Source organism: Vigna unguiculata, chromosome 2 (assembly GCF_037176805.1).
Source record: "Vigna unguiculata cultivar grain cowpea cultivar isolate G323 ecotype 2 chromosome 2, ASM3717680v1, whole genome shotgun sequence".
NCBI lineage: Eukaryota > Viridiplantae > Streptophyta > Magnoliopsida > Fabales > Fabaceae > Vigna > Vigna unguiculata.
In genome coordinates this window covers 5,385,379-5,404,665 of record NC_140793.1, presented here as the reverse complement: position 1 = coordinate 5,404,665, position 19,287 = coordinate 5,385,379, and the positions used below count along the sequence as shown (strand labels likewise).

The 19,287-nt window shown below is 34.3% G+C and overlaps 1 long non-coding RNA gene across 1 annotated transcript; it reads left to right on the top strand.

The window, feature by feature from the left end:
* The first annotated feature begins 420 nt into the window (after positions 1-420).
* Positions 421-2,628, top strand: LOC114174397 (uncharacterized). Its single transcript, XR_014988144.1, has 5 exons — positions 421-1,215; positions 1,307-1,573; positions 1,659-1,749; positions 2,176-2,308; positions 2,392-2,628. It is a non-coding gene; the product is annotated as an uncharacterized LOC114174397 (long non-coding RNA).
* Positions 2,629-19,287: the final 16,659 nt, after the last annotated feature.

Here is a 19,287-nt window from a genome sequence, read left to right as displayed (position 1 = left end):
ATTTTTAATTGTATCAGAGGAAATCCAAGTTATACACTTAAATCGACACAATTTTATATGTTTGATTTCTGTTTTTTTTTCTGATTTTTTAAAAGGGACTTACTAAGATTTCTTGATTGGAACCCAAGGTGGATATGTTTTCTCAGGTAGTGTTTGAATTCAATGCAGAGGAAGTAATGTTTTTATGCAAAAGATAAAATGATGGCTGTAATTTTATGCAAAAAAGATGGCCAGCTGCTTTGCTCATGCTCTGTCTTGAGGATCTCAAAGCCAGAACCAAAGTTGTTGTCCCTGGGATTGTATATGAGAACTAATAATGTAGAAGTTTTGAAAAATGCATTGATATGAATTTCGAACAATTATATTTTTAACCTTATAATTTATTTGTAACCTTATTATTCATTTTTTTATGTAGGTTTACCCATATTTTATGTTGGAGTCCTCAATTAATTGACATCAGGTCACTTCTTTCCTTTATCTTCGATGTAGCTACATGACTACATCATGTTACTTCTTTCCTTTTTCGGCTTTCTGTTCTCTTCATACTTTTGTTTTTCTTCTTTGTTGTCTTCATATTTCCTTTTCTTCAAACCTTCAAACAATATCTTTATTTCCTTTTAAATGTCCTGCAACTTTTATTTTTCTTTTGCTCTCTGCCATATTTTCCTTTTATTCCACAACATTGAGTCGTGTGAAAAAGAGCTTTTGTTTTTCTCTCTGGTCTTGATATGTTTGACCAATTACTTTTCCCACATTTTACTCACTTTGGGAAACCAAAAACAGAGTATGCGTATAGTTTTGGTTTGAATGAACCATAGTAGGCATTTCAAAAAAGGTGTTTTGCTTTCTTCTGTCCTCTTCATATGTTTGACAATTGCTTTTCCCGATTTTTACTGAATTTGTGTAACCAAAACCACAGCATGCGTATGGTTTAGTTTTGATGTATTATCTCTACAAATACATCAGACTATTCTTATTTTTTTATGTTCTCTACAAATACATTTATCCACACCTTCCTTTGTTCACTATTGTCTAATTTTCCGTTTTCCTTACACCATGTCTGGTTTGCAAAAACAAACCCAGTCATTACAAGAACTGAATCCAGAGAAGGAAAGCTGGAATATTGTTGCAAGAGTGGTAAGGTTATGGTTTGTTAAAGATTACACAAAAGGAAAATCTCCATTTTTCATGGAGATTGTTCTTCAAGACAAAGAGGTACTATAAATGTCTGTCATTTTGTTACTTTTCGTTATTTTTTTAGTTACCATGTTATATTATAATGTGATATATGAAATTGTTTGTGCAGGGTGTCCTAATCCATGCGTCTGTTAGACGCACACTAATATACAAATTTTAATCTAAAATCAAAGAGGATAAGGTTTACTCCATTCAGTCTTTTAGTCTTTTATGTAATGGTGGTTCTTATAGAACTACAAATCACACCTATAAGATCAACTTCCAATTTGGAACCAAGGTCAATTTGTAGAATCTACCTTAGTTCCCGAAATTAGTACTGCATACACCCTTTTTTCAACCATCAAAGCACCTGGTTTTGACACAGATTACTTAGTTAGTAAGTATATTATTTTCTTTTTTTTCTTCTTTGCATTTAAATTTTTATTCATGTTTTATTTTTTTATTGTTTTATTTTTCTGTAGATGTCATTGGAATGTTTACTGGAACAGAGAGAGAGTTAGAGAAAGGTGGTAAAAAGACCAAGATGAATGTCATCCTTATTGAATCTGATGGGTAAGAGGATTGTTCTTCTTTTATTTGATGTTTAACATTAGTCTTATCTAACGAAATTTTACATCATGCAATAGTTATCGACTGGAGTGTTCTTTATTTGGTCAATATGTTGATATGTTAAATGCATTTATTGCCTCTGGAGAGGATCAATATGTTGTCATTGCTTTAAGTTATTGCAAAGTGAAGATCTTCCAAGGTAACTAACTTTTTGACATTTTGTATAGTTGTAGTAATTTTTTAAAACTGTTTGACATGTTGATATATTTTATAGATAAAGTTTCTATTCAAAACTGTATGAATTGTACGAGGATAATTTTTAACTGTGATGGTGAAGATGCTATGAAGTTGAAAAAAATGTAAGTACATTTTGCATTTTTTTATTTTCGTTCATTATTTTCGTTTAATTTGCATGTTTTTTTTTTGTAGGATGTGGGATAGTACTGAATCTCCTTCTCAACCTCTTACCCAACTTGGTCAGTCTTCAAAAGTTAGCTTAGAAGAAGATTTCACTAAGCTGCATCCTAGATGCTCAATTGAAGGTCTCAAAGATTAAAAACAGGTTGAATTCTTTTCCTTTATCTTTCATTTAAATTGTTTAGTTCGAATATTGTGCTTTATATTGTTGCATTATTTATGTTCCAGGAAAGTACTTTTGTAGTGAAGGCTACTATCAAACATGTTCTAGATCATGATGATTGGTGGTACACAGCATGTATCTGCAACAAAGTTGTGTATCTTGATTCCAAAATGTTTTTTTGTGAAAAATGTAACAAACATGTCATTAAGGTTACACCTAGGTAGTATTATTAATCTTCATAATTCTTATTTTACTAATTTTACTAATAGACAAATTTGAATAAATGAATAATGTTCCATTTTTTTTAGGTTTAAACTTAGACTTCGTGTAATTGATGCTACTGATTCTACAACTTTTGTTGTATTTGATCGTGATGCAAGTGCAATGTTGAAGAAATCATGCTATGATATTCTTAACTTACAAGACAAGGTTAAGTATCCTATGTAGTCAAAGAAATTCTTAATCAATATTTTCGTATTCTATATTATGGACATCTTTTCGAATTATTTAAATCATGATTGTTATATACACAAATTATTTTTGATTAAGTTAAATCATTTGTATTTCTACTTCTTTTCATAAAACACTACTGCTGGGAACTTGTCTAAAAAGGTTGAAGTCCTCGTTGATAAGACCTATCTATTCAAAGTTGAGTGCAAGAATGATTATAATAGCAAATTTTAACAATCATTCGGAGTTAAAAAAGTCTGCATGGATGAAAAAAATCATTGAAAGCTTTAGTGATGTTGAAGTTAAGTCTTTGGTAAGATCTGATTTGTTTTTGTTTAGGTCTTTGGACAAGGTTGGGTGAATTGAGTGCGTGATCAGAGTTGAAACCCTGCAAGTCTCGCCCAAGCGAGTCCATCTCGCCCAAGCGAGTCCATCTCGCCTAAGCGAGAGTTGCAGAGTCTTATTTTTGGTTCTGGTACGCGTATCTCGCCTAGCCGACTCTGGACGGGGTTGAGCGACTTGGTCTCTCGCTCAGGCGAGAGACACTCGCCCAAGCGAGGTCATGAGGAAACCTGGATGTTTTGAGCGCGACTTCTCGCCCAGGCGAGAGGTTTTGGGGTTCTGAGCGACAGGTATGCTCGCTTAGGCGAGAATGGCTCGCCTAAGCGAGGTCTTGATGAGAGTTGATGGATGTTTGATTGAATCCTCGTTTAGGCGAGGTGTGTGTTGTTTTTGAGCGATGGTATGGCTCGCCCAGGCGAGAGGATCTCGCCTAAGCGAGATAAAGTGGAGAAGCCACTGTTTTAAGCTCGCTCAGGTAAGGTGAACTAGCGTAAGCGAGGCTGAGGGTTTAGCTTGGGCGAGGGTCCCTAGCTTAAACGAGTTTAGGCGAATTGCCATGTGTTTGTGTACTATTTGGATGGTTTGCTTGTTATTTCCTAAAGGATAGGAAGTATATGCTTGTGTTTGTGATGTTTGGGCTTGAAGGACTAAGTCCAATAAGGGTTTGGGATGTGCTTGAATGGTTGAACGCATGATGGGCATGACACTGGTTGAGTTCCTGTCGACTACTATTGGGTGAGGAGTCCTTAAAATGATGATTACATGTGTTGGACGCACGACGGGCAAGGAACTGTGATGTTCCCGTCGGCTACTATTGGGCGAGGAGTCCATAGTATGGTGGTTGCGTGCGTGCCAAGGTCCAAGTCGAGAAGGCTTGGATGATTTACTACAGATGAGGAGTTTGTAGGGCAGGACTATGAGCGGGATAGGCTCATAGGGTTGGACCACGAATGAGTTAGTTTCGTGGGAGAACAGTGAAGTCCCAAGACCTAGTTCATGTATATGACTCATGAAGGACTATGAGGTCATGGTTGGGTAATTTGAAAATCATGAAATTTTAGTTATGTTATTTTGAAAATCATGAAAATCCTAAAAACAAAGTTGTGTATCCTGATTCCAAAATGTTTTTTTTTTGTGAAAAATGTAACAAACATATCATTAAGGTTACACCTAGGTAATATAATTAATCTTCATAATTCTTATTTTACTAATTTTACTAATAGACAAATTTGAATAAATGAATAATGTTCCATTTTTTTTAGGTTTAAACTTAGACTTCGTGTAATTGATGCTACTGATTCTACAACTTTTGTTGTATTTGATCGTGATGTGTAAGACCAGGGAAAATTAAATAGTTATTTAATTAATTATTTAATTAGGACGGGTAATGAGAATATTCAAAGTAATAAATGTGGAGATCTATAACGTGGAAAGGTACTAGCTCAAGTGGTTGAGAGTACTTTTATTGTGTGTGAGGACTTGGGTTCGAGTTCTATATGTGTCACTTGGATATTATTTAAATTATGCATTTTTTTGTGTGTATATATTGAATGCGTATGGATGATGATAAATCCTTAAAATTGTGGGAGTCATCATGAAACATGTGTTGGTTGAGTGGTTTGGCCTTGGTTTGGTATGTGCATGGGTGTGAGTTCAAACCTTGTTGAGAACTAAATAATTCCTTTTTGCCAAATTTTTTCTTGTGCATGAATCTGGAAGGGTTAGAAACTTAGCAGCCAAGGGAGGGGTAATTTAAGGGCTGGAAAACAGAGGGTTAAATAAGCATTTGGTTAGTTTTGCATCATTTTTATTTGAAAATTCGTGCAAGTCATTAAAGGGACAATTAAGTGAGAGTGGAAGTGGGAGAAAAGGTTAAAAGAGGGGGAAAATAGCATTTAGGGTCGTGGTACTCATAAGCAAAAGACTTTCTGAGAATTGGGACTGATAAAGTAAGGTAGTGAGGCTGAAAACGTAAAGGTTGGAGTGGAAAGCAAGGGCTAAGGAGGCTTGGTGAAGGGATAAGCACACCTATTCGAATTTGGGCAAGGAATCCAGGTAAGGGGAGTTGTTTTCGGTGTTTTAGATACAATTGCATTGTACTGTGCTTTGATGATTGAAACTGTATGCTTTCCACCTATTTTTCCGCACTGTTTGATTGGGTTTCTGGGTTTTTCCCAGAAACCGCCTGGCGGTTTAATCCCTACCGCCAGGTGGCTCATCAAAGATGAGCACTGTTCTTATTTTGGGTTGAATCGCCTGGCGGCAATGGGTTCCTGCCAGGCGGCACCCCGCTGTTCGAGTTCTGTTTGATGGTTTTGATGCTATTTTGGGTGAATGTAATCGATTGCTGAGGTTCAGTGATTGTATACAAATATATATATGGAATAGTTGTTGTATTGAATTGATATGTTGGAATGCTTGTGATTGTATTGGATTTTCGTGTATGGGTAGTTTGGGTGGAAACCCTAGGAATGAATGAAAACCTTGAGTTGTTTGACTAATTGAGATGTAATTGGAAACATGGAATACGAGTAAAATGAGATTGATCAGGACGGTGTTAAAAATTGTTGTGAATGAGTGTATGGTGGTGATCGTGGGAGAAGAGTAGAGAGTTGAGATCGCGGAGTATACAGAAAATGCGTGAGGAGGTCTGTGCCTGGTATGCCGCTTGGCGGCTCCATGCTGACCGCCAGGCGAGGGCGTGTAGCAGTCCAGTTTGAATGCTGTGCCATGGACAGTGCGAGAGGGGAAATGGGTATTTGGTGATGGAGTAGTTAGTATGGTGAAAACTAGAAAATTATGATTTAGGGGTTGGGAGAACGGTGTAGCTTGAGTGGAGGAGATTAGGTGGAAAAGTCATAGACTTACCTATTTACATATAGTGAGTCGAAGGGAAGAGCGAAATTATAAGTTATTGCTGTCCAACAGGAGGTGAAAGCCTAGTCAATTCAGTGTGTTAAGAAATTGGATGCTATCAAGTTCATAGGAGGGATGGAATCATTATGATATGACATTATTCTTGTTACTCGAACAAAAGTGATTAGATGGATTAATCGTTTTAAAAGTATAAGTACTTGATTGTGTGTACTAGTGGATGGATTAACTACAAAGAGCCGTTGATATGAGAATTCCTATTTAGTCATGAAAATGAGTTATCCAGTAAATTAGACTAACTGAGGTATCATAAAGTAGAGAGGTGATGTTCTGGTATGGTGCCTGGCGGTATACTGATACCCGCCAGGCGATAGACGCAATAGGAGAGCGCTTAGCACTGAGGTGCGCCTGGCGGCACATTGAGCTCCGCCAGGCGGTTACGAGGAAACAGGGAGCACTGGAACATCGCTGGCGCCTGGCGGTGGGTGAATACCGCTAGGCGGTCTGGGACAGTTTCGCCTGGCGGCGAGTAGGGTCGGGCCAGGCGGAAACGTTGTTGTTCTTTACTTGGTGTGTTGTTTTTAACTGACCACGGTGCTTTGCTTGGATCGGGAGATGCTGTGCCATGAGCGGGTAGGTTCATGGATGGTGTGACATGTGATGATATGAGCGGGGAGGTTCATATCAAGTTACTCTCACGTGGGGATACGAGCGGGGAGGTTCGTATGTTCCGTGCTCACGTTGAGAGATGCCACGTGCGGGGAGGTACGGGGGCTGGTGGATCACATGTGTTGGACTACGGGCGGGTAGGTCCGTAGAGCAGGACTACGAGTGGGGAGGTTCGTAGAGGCAGGACCACGAGCGGGCAGGTTCGTGTGAGCATCAGATTCCCGAGTCCAAGGCTAACCAATTGTATGACTTGAAGACTGTCAAGTCTTGGGGTTAGGGTCTTGGCCAAGATTTATAGATAATGATTAAGATGGGTAAATGATCTATCTTGTGTTTACATTCTTGTTATTTTATTTTCTCAGCTCACCCTTTCTGTTTGTGTGTGGCGATGATCGTGTAATTCGTTACACGGGAGCAGATGTTGATACAGATGGTGCTGAGGATGCTCAGATGGCGGAGTGAGGGCTAGCATGGGAGTAGTGCTAGGGTTTTGATAAATTGTAATTTATATTTTAAATGCAAATTTTGGGAACTTGTAACCTTTTATGAATTTATTTATGAGTTTTGGCGCGCTATCTTAATAAATTGAAATTTTCCCGCGTTGGGATTTTTATCGAGATGGCTATTAAAGCATTTATTTATTTTAATAATTATTTTTAAGTAATAATCCCTAGGGATGTTACATGATGCAAGTGCAATGTTGAAGAAATCATGCTCTGATATTCTTGACTTACAAGACAAGGTTAAGTATCCTATCTAGTCAAAGAAATTCTTAATCAATATTTTCATATTCTATATTATGGACATCTTTTCGAATTATTTAAATCATGATTGTTATATACACAAATTATATTTGATTAAGTTAGATCATTTGTATTTCTACTTCTTTTCATAAAACACTGTTGTTGTGAACTTGCCTAAAGAGTTTGAAGTCCTCGTTGATAAGACCTATCTGTTCAAAGTTGAGTGCAAGAATGATTATAGTAGCAAATTTGAGCAATCATTCGGAGTTAAAGAAGTCTGCATGGATGAAAAAAATCATTGAAAGCTTTAGTGATGTTGAAGTTAAGTCTTTGGTAAGATCTGATTTGTTTCTGTTTAGGTCTTTTCATATATATAATTTTAATTTTACTCTTTTTGTACTTGAATATCTTTGTTAGGATGTATACTCTGGAAATGAAGAAGAAAGTAAACTTAAGCAGATTACAAATGAGATGGCATCTGATACCATTGCAGAGGTATGTTAAGATTACAACTATACTTCTTTTTCTAAAACTTTTTATATGCTAACTTTTTCAAGTTTATTTTTAGAATTTGCATATCAAATTCACTAAAGAATCAAATGATGATGAGACTCTAGGTGATCATTTGAACACTATAGGATCAAGCCTTGTTTCTACAGAGGAAGCGTTGGTCAATAAACCAGTAATTGATGTTGAAAATGATGAGTTAACCCAAAAAGAATCATCTCATCTGGAGAATCTTAACTTTGATTTGGCTACCAAAGCACGTGTCCTGGCAATTAAAAGGCATAATCGATCTGTGGTTCAAGAAAACAAGAAGATCCCAGTGAAGATGTTGAAGAAGAACATCAAGATTGAAAAGTGATTTGTGTTATTTCAATCTGAAAATTGTACTAGACTTTATTTGTGTTTTTATCTTGGTTTTTTTTTTGGAAAACATTTGCTGATACTCATGACCAATATGTTTTGTTGTTCTTAAGTTGTTATAATTTTGAAAACATTCATTTGAAGTTTCTGTTTATTTATTTATGAACTATATTACTTATTGCTCAACAAGAATCCCTAAGTATTTTTGCATTGACAATTTGCTAGCAGAGTCAGACTGTGTTGATATTATTTTCTATTATCAACACCATAATCATGCTAGCTACATCAAAAGAAGTGTATTGTATTTATATTTTGTTTTACAAGATTTTAGTCTTTCAGCATTTGTTTACATTTCAATTTTATCAATCAATTATTCGTAAAAATATATTTCAGGTTACATACATATAGTATTTATCTTTTGTTGTCTGTGTTGATTTCTAAACATCGTTATATGTTGCTAGCTGAATCTGAAAGTGTTGATATTATTTTTTTTGTCAACTACACTATCATGCTAACTACAATATGTTTTGTTGTTCTTTAGTTGTTTTATTGTTGAAAACATTCATTTCAAGTTTCTGTTTATTTATTTATGAAGTATATTACTTATTGCTCAACTTGAATCCCTAATTATTTTTGCAGTGACAATTTGCTAGCAAAGTCAAACTGTGTTGATATTATTTTATATTGTCAACACCATAATCGTGCTAGCTATATCAAAGGAAGTGTATTGTATGTGTATTTTTGTTTTAAAGATTTTTGTCTTTCAACATTTGTTTACATTTTAATCTTAGCAATCAATAATTCATAAAAATATAGTTCAGGTTACATACATGTAGTATTATCTTTTGTTGTATGTGTTGATTTGTAAACATCGTTATATGTTGCTAGCTGAATTTGAATGTGTTGATATTATTTATTTTTTCAACTACACTATCATGCTAGCTACATCAAAGAGAGTAAGTTTTGATTTATCGTACAATTTTTAACTACATTGTTTGTTTCACAACATATATAACTTATTTCGTGTTTTCAAAATCATGATAGTTATATATTGTAACTCATATATAACTTGTTCTTTTTATTAACATTGTAATAAAATCATAATATTTCTATTTTAAAATATATTCTATTATGGGTTCCCTACGCATGTACACAAATTATTTTTAATCAATTAACCTTTCAATGTATGTATTTACTTTTAAAATTAATTCATCTAATCATCTATTTTGAATTTATCTTTTAATTTTTAAAAATAATTTTCTAAACACAAATAAGTTTTGAATTCTAATTAACCAAAAGACATTCATTAAAAATTTATACCATCAATTAATTTATTTCATGTTTTGAAAGAAATTTATTTGTAATAAATTCTTTTTAATCAATTAAGACAAAAACTGACATTCATTTTCATTTATTGATTATTTTTGTTGTTTTAATATTTTGTATTGTTGTTTGAACTTCTAACTTTTACTTTTATTTTCAGTTTTGAATTTGAATTTTGAATCTTGAATTTTAATTAACCAAGAGAAAAGATGACATTCATTTACATTTTATAATTATTTTATTTCTATAAATATTTTGTATTAGTAGTTGAAATTCTAATTTGTATTTTTATTTTAAATGATTTATAATATTTGTAATTTGTAAAAAAAATTATTTTTCATTTTTAATAATCTGTAATATTTGTAATTTGTAATAAATATCATTTTTTTATTATTTTATGTGATTAAATTTTTCGTATTAGTCTTTCAAATATTAATTTGTATTTTTATTTCTAATAATTTATAATATTTATAATATTTGTAATATGTTTTAATTTTTAAAAAATTTACATTATATTATTTGATTATTTTATTTTTTAAAATATTTTTTATTACTCTTTGAACTTCTAATTTGTATTTTTATTTTTAATAAACTTTTAATTTGTATTTTTATTCTTAATTTTAAATTTTTGTAATATTTGTAATTTGTAATAAATATATACGAATTTAAATATATATTTTGGAAATCATTAAAGATATATATATATATATATATATATATATATTAAATATATATTTTATGGAAATCATTAAATATATATATATATATATATATATATATATTATCTAAAGTAATTAGAATTTGAAACAGTGTTTTCATATGTATATAACAGTTGAGTATCCATCAAGTGTTGTTTATTATCCATCAAGGAAACAGAACGGTCACTTCCCTTAACCCTCCATGGATACCTCATGATTCCTGGCTTCTTTGATGACGGCGCTATATTTTGTCCTACAATTGATAGTGTTGAACAAGTAAATAACTTCATTTTATCTTTGATTCCTGGTGAAGAACAAATTTATTTAAGTTCAGACACTCCTTGCCAATCTGATGATGATCAAGAAATTTAAGGTGAGTGGTTTACTCAAGAGATTTTGAATGATATCAAATGTTCAGGAATTCCAAATCATAGGATTAAATTGAAAGTTGGCGTACCAATTATGCTTTTAAGAAACATTGATCAAGCAAATGGTCTTTGCAATGGTACAAGGTTGCAAGTTAATGATTTGGGAAAGAATGTTATCTCTGCTACTGTCATAACAGGCAAAAATGTGTTGGGTATTGGGCTCCCTTCCTATGTGGAGAAAAGGCCCGAAACTTGAGAAGTTCATGTCTCATTTAACCTAGTGGAGAGGGGGCTATAAAATAAAGAGAGAGGCAGAACAATAGAGTCAGAACACATTGAAAGCCCTAACACATAGAGGGAGAGGTAGAGGGAAAATTCTGTTCACGTTTTTCACATAGCTATCACAGTAGAATCGGCGCTGCGGATTCGTTCACCGTTGGATCGGGCTGAAATTTTTACAGCAGGTTCGGCACTCATTGCTCTTCATTCTGACCGGTCGGATCTTTGATACGAGGTCTGAGTTGGGAGATATTAATTTCACACTGCAGCATTGATTTGTAGAGGTTTTCCTCTCTTGTTCTTCTCTATTTTGAAAGCTTTGTTGCTTTGTTATTTGGTTGGGTGTTGGCACTAATTTGTGCTATTGATTGAGACTCTTTTGTACTCTTGTTGATCATAATGGAGCTATTTCTTTGGTCTGGACAGCTCATGGTTTTTACCCTTGATTTGAGGGGTTTTCCACGTTAAAATCATCTTGGTGCCTTTATTTGTGCTTTTGGTGATTTATTATTGCTACTCTTTGATTATTGCTCCTCATAGATTCTTGCAAGTTAGGGAAAATTATATCCGCTGCATTCTCTGGTATATTGTTTGTTGTTGTTTTCCCCATCAGAGTGGCATCAGAGCTCTTGGTTGGGCTATATTTACTTGCTTGAATGATGGAGGCAAATGCAAAGATGGTTGCTTTGAATGGTACAAATTATCATTTGTGGAAGGGCAAGATGAAAGATTTATTATTTGTCAAGAAATTGCATCTTCCGATCTTTACTACACAGAAGCCAGATTCTATGTCTGAAGAAGAATGGGACTTTGAGCACCAACAAGTATGTGGTTTTATTCGGCAATATGTTAAAGATAATGTTTATAATCATATTGCTAATGAGACACATGCCAGAGCTTTGTGGGAGAAGATTGAGTCTTTGTATGCTTCTAAGTCGGGCAATAATAAATTGTATTTGTTAAATTGCTTGATGAATTTGAGGTACAGGGAGAATTCTTCTATTTCTGATCACTTAAATGAGTTTCAAGGGCTCCTAGATCAATTGTCAGGAATGGGCATAAAGTTTGATGACGAAGTTATGGGATTATGGTTACTTAATACTCTACCAGAGTCTTGGGAGGTATTTCGGGTTTCAATTACGAACTCTGCCTCGAATGGTGTTGTTTCTTTTCAGATGGCAAAAAGTGTTGCTCTTAATGAAGAGATGAGAAGGAAGGCACATGGTTCTCCATCTCAGTCTGAGATGCTTGTTACAGAAGCTAGGGGGAGAAGTCAGAAAAAGGAACATAAAGGTGGTAGAGAGAAGAGTAGGAGCAAGTCCAAGTCAAGATACAAGAATTTAGAGTGTCATTTTTGTCATAAAACTGGGCACATTCAGAAATATTGTTTTAAGTGGAAAAATGAGAACAAAGACAAGAAGGGCAAACAGAGAGAGAATGACCATGATGATGATGATGATGGTCGTGTCACTACTGCTACAGATGGTGATCTTGTTCTTCTTCGTGACTTTGAGTCCGTTAATCTTGTATCTGATGAGAGCATGTGGATTATTGATAGTGGTGCTACACTGCATGTTACACCTAGGAAGGAGTTCTTCACATCTTACACTTCTGGTGATTTTGGAGTGTTGAAGATGGGTAATGATGGTGAGTCTAAAGTGATTGGTGTTGGTGATGTTTGCCTGCAAACCAACATGGGAGTGCAATTGTTGCTTAAAGGAGTCAACATTCTCCGGATGTCCGTTTTAATTTAATCTCTGTGTAGTTGCTTGATGATTGTGGTTATGACAATTACTTTGGTTCTAGTAAATGGAAGCTCACTAAAGGTAACTTGGTTATGGCCAGAGGGGAGAAACAATCTAAATTGTACTAGACTAAAGCTTTGGTTGCTAAAGACAATGTGAATGCTATGTATATGGAGGCATCTTTGTGGCACCGGAGGCTTGGTCATATAAGTGAGAAAGGGCTTAACTGCTTAGCTAAAAAGGATGTGCTTATGGGATTGAGGAATGCAGAATTGGAGAAATGTTCTCATTGCATGGCTGGTAAACAAACCAGAGTATCTTTTAAGAAGCATCTTCCCTCAAGGAAGTCAGAATTGCTTGAATTTGTGCATTCTGATGTTTGCGGCCCATTAAAGGTAAAGTCATTTAGTGGTGCACTTTACTTTGTTACTTTTATTGATGATTGTTCCAGGAAGCTATGGGTCTATGCTCTTCAACGGAAAGGTCAAGTACTTGAAAAGTTCAAGGAATTTCATGCTATGGTTGAGAGACAATCAGGAAAGAAGCTGAAATGCATCCGTAGTGATAATGGTGGTGAGTACTGTGGACCTTTTGATGTTTATTGCAGGCAGCATGGTATTAGACACGAGAAGATTCCTCCTAAAACTCCTCAGTTGAATGGCCTAGCGGAGAGGATGAATAGGACCTTGGTTGAAAGGGTTACATGTATGCTTTCAGAAGCAAAGTTGCCTAAGCACTTTTGGGGAGAGGCATTGCTTGCAACTGTGCATGTTATTAATCTCAGTCCCGTAGTTGCTTTGAATACTGAGGTGCCAGACAAAATTTGGTTTGGTAAGAATGTTAGCTATGATCATTTGCATGTCTTTGGTTGTAGGGCATTTGTTCATGTTCCTAAGGATGAAAGATCCAAGTTAGATAAAAAGACAAGGCAATGTATCTTTATTGGCTATGGTGAGGATGAATTTGGCTACAGGTTTTATGATCCTGTTGAGAAGAAGCTTGTTAGAAGTCGTGATGTACAATTCATGGAAGACCAGACCATTGAAGACATTGATAAGGTGGAGAAGACCACACCCGAGAAAGATAGTAATCTCACTGATGGTAATCCGATGAGGTTGCCTGCTCACAATTTGGAGAATGGTGAAACGGAAGCTCAAGACAATGAGCAACATGGTGATGTTGATGATCAACAGTTTGGAAGTGGAGTAGAGGTTCCAATTGATGATGCTCAAGAGGAACATGATGTTGATGATGATCTTGGTGATATACCTGAATCACCTCAAGTCCAACTCAGGAGGTCTAATAGACAGAAACAACCTTCTACAAGGTATTCTTGTGATGAGTACATAACCTTGACTGACGGTGGAGAACCTAAGTGTTTTGAAGAGGCTTTGGATAGTGAAGAGAAGAAACAGTGGCTGGATGCAATGCAAGATGAGATGAAATCTTTGCATGATAATCACACTTACGACTTGGTGAAATTGCCTAAGGGCAAAAGGGCATTGGAAACTAGGTGGATTTTCAGGGTGAAACAAGATTCAAATTCTACGCTTCCAAGGTACAAGGCCAGATTAGTGGTGAAAGGTTTCAGACAGAAAAAGGGTGTTGATTTCAATGAGATTTTCTCACCTGTGGTGAAAATGTCATCCATTAGAACTGTGCTAAGTTTAGCTGCTACTCTTGATTTGGAGGTTGAGCAGATGGATGTGAAGACAACTTTCCTTCATGGTAATTTGGAGGAAGAGATATACATGAAGCAACCTGATGGTTTTCTTGTTAAAGGCAAGGAAGATTATGTGTGTAGACTAAGGAAGAGTCTATACGGTTTGAAGCAGGCCCCAAGGCAGTGGTATAAGAAGTTTGAGTCTTTTATGTGTGAGCAAGGTTACAAGAAGACTACTTCTGATCATTGTGTATTTGTTAAAAGCTTTTCTAATGATGACTTTATTATCTTGTTATTATATGTTGATGACATGCTTATTGTTGGGAAAAATATTTCCAAAATTAACAGGTTAAAGAAGACACTTGGTGAGTCTTTTGCCATGAAAGACTTGGGAGCTGCTAAAAGGATTCTTGGCATACATATCTCACGTGATAGGAGAGAAAAGAAGATTTATCTATCACAAGAGCAATACATTAGGAAGGTGTTGCAGAGATTCCAGATGGAAAATGCTAAAGCTGTGAGTACTCCTCTTGCTACTCATTTTAAACTGAGTGTTAAACAGAGTCCTTCAAATGAAATTGAAAAGACCAATATGAGTAGAGTTCCTTATGCATCTGTGGTGGGCAGTTTGATGTATGCGATGGTGTGTACAAGACCAGATATTGCACATGCTATTGGTACAGTTAGTCGATTTTTGTCAAACCCAGGTAGAGAGCATTGGAATGCTGTGAAATGGATTTTGAGGTATCTTCATGGTACAATTGATATGAAGCTTTATTTTGGAGGTGATAAACCTACTTTGATGGGTTACTCAGACTCAGATATGGCTGGGGACATTGATTCTAGAAAGTCCACTTCAGGCTATTTGATAAAGTTTGCAGGAGGAGCTGTGGCTTGGCAATCAAGACTACAAAGGTATGTAGCGTTGTCTACTACAGAGGCAGAGTTCATTGCTATTACTGAAGCATGCAAGGAGTTGCTATGGTTGAAGAAATTCTTGCAGGAGCTTGGTTTTGTGCAGAACAACTATCCATTATTTGTGGATAGTCAAAGTGCTATCCATCTTGGTAAAAATTCAACTTTTCATTCTAGATCCAAACATATTGATGTGAGGTATCATTGGATACATGATGCTTTGGATGGTAAGTTGTTGGAGTTGGAAAAAGTTCATACAGATGATAATGGTGCTGATATGATGACTAAAGCATTGCCAAGAGGGAAGTTTGAAGTTTGTTGTGAGATCGTCAGTTTGACAGTTATCTCCACATAGTTGTGAGGGGGAGATTTGTTGGGTATTGGGCTCCCTTCCTCTGTGGAGAAAAGGCCCAAAACTTGAGAAGTCCATGTCTCATTTAACCTAGTGGAGAGGGGGCTATAAAATAAAGAGAGAGGCAGAACAATAGAGTCAGAACACACTGAAAGCCCTAACACATAGAGGGAGAGGTAGAGGGAAAATTCTGTTCACGTTTTTCACAGAGCTGTCACAGTAGAATCGGCACTGCGAATTCGTTCACCGTTGGATCGGGCTAAAATTTACAGCAGGTTCGCAACTCATTGCTCTTCATTCTGACCGATCGGATCTTTGATACGAGGTCTGAGTTGGGAGATATTAATTTCGCACTGCAGCAGTGATTTGTAGAGGTTTTCCTCTCTTGTTCTTCTCTATTTTGAAAGCTTTGTTGCTTTGTTATTTGGTTGGGTGTTGGCACTAATTTGTGCTATTGATTGAGACTCTTTTGTACTCTTGTTGATCATAGTGGAGCTATTTCTTTGTTCTGGACGACTCGTGGTTTTTACCCTTGATTTGAGGGGTTTTCCACGTTAAAAATCTTGGTGCCTTTATTTGTGCTTTTGGTGATTTATTATTGCTACTCTTTGATTATTGCTCCTCATAGATTCTTGCAAGTTAGGGGAAATTATATCCACTGCATTCTCTGGTATATTGTTTGTTGTTGTTTTGCCCATCAAAATGTTGGTGACAAAATTTTCATTCCAAGAATGAACTTGACACCTTCTGATTCTAGCATCCCGTTTAAATTTCAAAGGAGGAAATTTTCAATATCCTTATGCTTTGCAATGACAATAAACAAAAGTCAATGACAAACTCTTTCTAAAGTTGGACTTTATCTTCCTCGCCTAGTTTTTACTCATGGACAATTGTACGTAGCAATTTCTAGAGTGACAACAAAGAAAGGACTCAAAATTTTAATTCTGGATGAAGATGGAAAAGTAAGCAATACAACTACAAATGTGGTTTACAAAGAAATATTTGAAAATCTTTGATAAGAGGTATACAACTTACTTTAACAACATTCTTATAATTTGTCAATTATTGTATCTTTAACTATAATTCCTTTCTTTTGTTGCAGATTATAATATGCAATGGTGTATAGTATACGCTTTGAGGATATTTTTTTTTTATAGCTACAGCGATATTGAAAAGTACATGGTCATTGATACATGTTTGAATTGCATTATTTGTCGTCCACTCATGGATTGATGTTTTGAACACCATGGTTGTTGCAGTACAAATATTATAATTGTTATAAAGATTCTCAATTGTTGTTATTTTAATTTATGTTTATGGCTTTACTGTATTGTGTAGAAAAAATATCTACCTACATCTTCTTATTCGTTACTGCAGTACATGTGGCTTTACTGTTATAACTCTTATATGTATAACAAATATAAAATATAATATGTTATAGTTTGTAAATGTTTTATGTTTCAGTTACTTTATATATTAAAGTATGTGCAAAAAACACATACAACATATATTTCAATTACTTTACAATTAAAGCCACTATTTGCACGTGAAACTGAAATTGTGCTGCCAGTTTCAGGTAAGATTCCTTTTCCACGTGATGCTCTTTGCCCTTCCATTCCCAACTTCCCCTTTACCATTCCATCCATAATTTTCACTTACCCATATATTTCAACCGTGACTTTGTTATGCAATTAGAGGAATGGAGATGGAGCAAACCAGTACAGATGGAGCAAACAACAGAACAATACTTTGGAACTTCAACACAATCTACATATGTTGTCAGGTATGTTGTAAATTTAACCACAGAAATACATGTTTGGAAAGCATTGATATTTGTTGTTGTATGTGTTTTCTACTGTCAACTCTATCATCCTGATTTCCACTGTATCAGCCACATTAAGACGTTCAGATTTTTCCCACAATGGTAAACAAAGATATCGATATATAGTACCATTATATAGGAGATAAAACCATCCGTTAACAAAAATTTGAATTTTCTTTTTTTTTCAAGTATTTTAAATATTTAAAATTTATTCTTATTTTAGTTGTTATTTATTGGGTGTAATGTTTTTTATTACTTTATAAAGTTTAAATTTATTTTTCATTTGTAATAAATACATAAGACTTTTGAACAAAAACAATTTGTACATATATATATATATATATATATGTTTTTCTTTATGTTTTCATTTCGTTGCAGAGATAAATATATTCATGTTTTTACTGTCTTTATTAATTTGTAGCCATTTGGATTTGTCGATCGACACTTTGTTGTTGCTTATGAACACGAATTAGGTCCACAATGGCACTTGGTAGATGTAAATAGTAAGAGCACGACAGTTACCTATAACATGGATTCAAATAACCCAAAAATCATAGAAGGTTGGAGTAATATGAGAGATTTGTATGACATCAAAAGTGACTCTCACATGCAGTTTCAGTATTTGGGAAATTCTTTATCTCACGTAATCATGTTTAAAGGTGGTTGTACACCAAGGAGTTTGTCAACATTTATGTGTCGTATCAGTCATCAAGAAACAAGATCTATATTTTTAGTCAAATTGGCAAAGTATCAAAGCAAAGCAAGTCACTTGGTATATGCCTTATGAATTCTTTTTATCATTTCAAGTATTATTTAATATCAATTTACATATAATTAAATGAAAATAATTAATGCACTAACAATAACATTTGAATCATACAGGACTTGCCATCAAAGTTTGCCAACTTCATTCGGGACGAGAATGTACAAGATGTATTTCTTATAGGGCCTAAAACTATAGTCAATTGCAAAATCCTAATATCGAATAAAAGTAGAAGTTCAACAAAGATGGATCAAGGTGGGAGGGTATTTTGTTCTGAAAATGAGTTAAAAGAAGGTGATATTGTTGTCTTTCAACCAGACAATGATTTTATCGAACCAAATATTGAAGTGTTTGTTAATGGTTGTTGTTGTGATTAGATTAAGCATAATTCTATAATGTTGTTGTTCAAAATGGTGTATTTCATGACTTATGTTTATTTAACTTGGTTATATGACATATCTTTTTTGACACTTCCTGAATATGGCTTCAATTGCAAACAAAAATTATGTGTGCTTCACAATATAATATACTAATAACAAAATATTTGATTGAAAGTAATATCTCATTTTATTGGAATGAAATTTGTTATTATTATCATGTCAATAATATTATTATCTAAGTTTAACATTTTATATATTAATTTATACTTCATTAAATTCTTAAAATATTTTGTTACACATTTATAATTTATAATCAATAATAAAAATAATCTTGTGCATTCCACGGGTCAAAAAACTAGTATATATATATATATATATATATATATATATATATATATATATATATATATATATATATATATATACTTAAAATCACCAAGAGTTTTTCAAAAGATTTATGTATTTTTGTACAATAACTTCAAGAACGCTAAACACTACTCAACAACCTCTCTATTGTCCACCAGAGGAGCTTTCTTACTTGTGTCCTCCACACAATTAAGTGATCATTCCAAAAGAAAACAAAAGAAAATCAAACAACATAAACACACCACAGATTAAGCTAGCATACAAATAAAGTTATTCAAAAGAAAGTAAGTCATATCACTTTCAAAAATATAAATATATATATATATATATATATATATATAT